Below are 3,378 nucleotides of genomic sequence, written 5' to 3'. Positions count from 1 at the left end.
AATTGGATATTCCCTGGATCAACTTTGAAGTCAACTCATTGAAGTCTATAGGGTGCACCACAATCACAAGCCAAACCCGCATGGTTGCAGTCTAGTAGTTTAATGTAAAATCCCTGTTCAACTGTGGAAAAAAAAGAAAGCCATTCAGGAGGCGGCAGTATTTCCTCCTGAACGCCTACAAATTGCTTCTGAAAAGGGATCTATCATGGATAGCATTTTAGGGGGTGACAGGGACTGCTGCAAGTGTGAACCTAATCACCAGCTCTTTAAATAATCCACACTGTCTATGGCACAATGATATTTATAAGGAGCCAAGAATGCAGCTGGGTGCCAGGTGCAAGAGCTACTTCAGTAGCGGCCACCCAGTGGGGTGAGATCAGTGACATAGGACCTGAAAGATGTGGTGAAGACTACAATTGTGCATTTTCAAACTTGTGATAACAGTTTTTTGTGCTTTTCAGTTTCAGCATGACGTGCACAAAGCCAGCTCCACAAAAACATAGTTTAAGTTTGGTGTGGAGGAACTCATGTGGCCTACACTGAGCCATGACCTTAATCCTACTGAACTCTTTTGAATGAATTAGTAAGCTGGTTATGAGCCAGGTCCTCTCGTGCAACATCAGTACCTGACCTCACAAATGCTCTTTTGGCTGAATGGGCAATAATTCCCATAGACAGACTCCAAAATATTGTAGAAAGCCTTTCCAGAAGATTGGAGGTTGTTATAGATGTAAAGGGGAGGAGGGCAAAATTCCATATTAATGGCTATGGTTTTGCGATGGGATGTCCTTCATGCTTGGAGGGGCTTTGGGCCACATTTTGCACGTGTAAAAGGTACACCATGTATGGTCACCCTAACCAATTCAATAATCTAGTGAAGTTGAGCACATTCTTCTTATGAATACCATTTTGTTACTGCCTACAGATAATATGAAGGTCAATAGCCATGTTGTTAGAGTCAGCAGTTAGCTGCTTGGTCAGATCTTTCTGAGTACAGTACTATGTACACACACTGGCCACTTTATTAGGATCACCTGTTCAATTGCTTGGTCAGCCTATCACATGGCAGCAACTCAATGCATTTAGGCATCTAGATATGGTGAAGACGATTTGTTGCTTTGAACGTGGCGTGGTTGTTGGTGCCAGACCGGCTGGTCTGAGTATTTCAAAAACTACTGATCTACTGGGACTTTTAAAGTAACTTAAATCCCCTTTCTCCCCCATTCTGATGCTCGGTGTGAACTTCAGCAAGTCCTCTTCACCACGTTGCTGTCATGTGATTGGCTGATTAGCAATTTGTGTTACCAAGCAATTAAACAGGTGTACCTAATAAAGTGGCTGGTGAGTGCATTTACCTGCTGGAGATAAAGGTTTTCTCTTTGCAGATGCTGAGTTGGATTTTAATTAGAAGTGATTAGAACTAACTGCTGTGTTAAATGCTTCTGGGCACCATGCCATACTTGCCTGAATCCTGAAGAGCTGTGACTGAGCCACCTTAGAAGGATCTGCATGTATCCCTAGCTTCATGTCATAGGATCTTTCATAAGCAAACACGAACATGTAGCCACCTCCTAGGTAGACTACTAGATATATGTAGTTCTTTGGCTTCTCCTGTAATCAGATTTTTTAAGTCCGCAAACGTGCAAACTACAACGAAAAACCCGTAAGTGATCACAAAAAATGTGCAAGTGCGAACACCACACGAAAAAGTGCACTTAGGGGTGTGTTTGTCCTACCCCCGGAAGGGTTGGACCGTTCACCCGATCCCCCGGGGCACGAAGCTCCTGACAGGGACAAGGTTCCCATTTGGTCCTCCTGGCCAAAAGGCCTGGTGGACCACCGTTCCTTATGCCCAGCCGAAGCCGGACATCCAGTACTAGGCGAGGGGGTTCTCCCGAAGAGAAAACCCCCTAGGGATCAGGGGAGGAAGGAACCGTAGGGCCACACATCCTCCCCCTAGACTTCAGGTAAGGCCCAAGGACCCACACCCTCCATCCGTGAAAAACACACACATAAGTAAAGTAAAAAGTGACAAAACGTGGGAGTGCATAATAAATAAGTTAAAGGTAAAGTAAAGAAAAAAATAAAAAAGTGGTACCGTGCCGAATTGTGCACAGACCAGGCCCTGAGGCCCGTAGCAAAAATTGCCCTGGACTTAGCCAAAAGACCTGGTCCTTAGGGCGCTGTGCAAAAAGAGGTGAAAAACAGTGGCCATGTGTCATCTTCACACCGTGGGGTCCCACACCCAAGTGTTACTAGTGACACCCCTGAGAGCGTCTTCCTCAAGGGGCACTGAGTTTGCGGACTTTTTGCGTCCCCAGCCCCAGGCCAGACCAAGGTAGATCCGTCCAAATCAGGAGGTACTGGGTCTTTCCAGCTTTCCCAGAGGAATTACTCCCAAGGTCCCAGAGCGTATCGTGGCGCCCCCTGGTTTCTGTTCCTCCGGTCCAGCCTTCCGGACCCCCATCATACCAGTGAGGGTACTATACAACAACCATCCCCGCAAAGCTAGAATGGTCGGGAGCACCCCCACTGGACACTGATAAGAACAGATACTACACTTGATCTTAGCCAAAAGGCCGAGAAGCGAGGAGCAGTTATTGTTGTGTGTTATCTGCTCAGGGCTTCACAGGCTGAGAGTTTGATTACTTACCCATCTCTATAAGAAGTTTCTAAAGCTTAGGGTGGGAGACGTCAAATGTCCAGTCTAAATATTCTGCAGGGCCTAGAAAATCCCTGGGGAGATTTGCCCAGATGGAGCTAGATTGCTGTTAAATATTCTAGAGCCCTGAGGTGTTGGTCTTTTTCCTCCTGTGGGGATGGATCTGTGAGCTGAAAGGAGAGTCTGTTCGCAACTGGAGCCCTATGGACTGAATACTGGACCACTTTGCAAAAACCTGCCCCTATGAACTGTCTATGTACCAGGATTTAATGAGTAAAGCCTCTACTTGAGCTCATACTGCTTCATGGTCTCCAGTCGTGAACTGTGGACTGTTCTGGTCTGCTTTTGTGCTCATACTGCTTCATGGTCCCCAGCTGTGAACCATGGGCTGTTCCAGTCTACCTAAACTAGTGCTGCTAAATAAGGAGTGTCCTCTACTAGCAATATTTCATTTGGAGTATCTGACATCACTCCAAATCCCCTCCCAAGTTTCTACTAGCAAATAAACTTCCAAAAGACAACCTCTATTTTTAATGAGCTGGAGTGAATGGACTGTTGTTGTGGTGTGCCTCTGCACTGTTCAGGAAAGAGCCTGTGTAATCTTCTAATGGGGTATCTATTTTTAACAGGTCTGTCCATTCAAATCGGATATTTCTATTTTTGTAGATGATCAAGAATAAAATCCCAAACATATTCTTAATGTACTCGTCACATCA

At 45.6% G+C, this 3,378-nt stretch overlaps 1 pseudogene; it reads right to left on the bottom strand.

Annotated features, from left to right (window-relative positions):
• Nucleotides 1-2,475: 2,475 nt before the first annotated feature.
• Nucleotides 2,476-2,591, bottom strand: LOC149445137 (U2 spliceosomal RNA; annotated as a pseudogene).
• Nucleotides 2,592-3,378: the final 787 nt, after the last annotated feature.

This window comes from Staurois parvus, unplaced genomic scaffold (assembly GCF_062004578.1).
Source record: "Staurois parvus isolate SC_StPar_1 unplaced genomic scaffold, SC_StPar_1.0 ptg000746l, whole genome shotgun sequence".
NCBI lineage: Eukaryota > Metazoa > Chordata > Amphibia > Anura > Ranidae > Staurois > Staurois parvus.
This window is presented reverse-complemented; position numbering and strand designations above follow the sequence as displayed.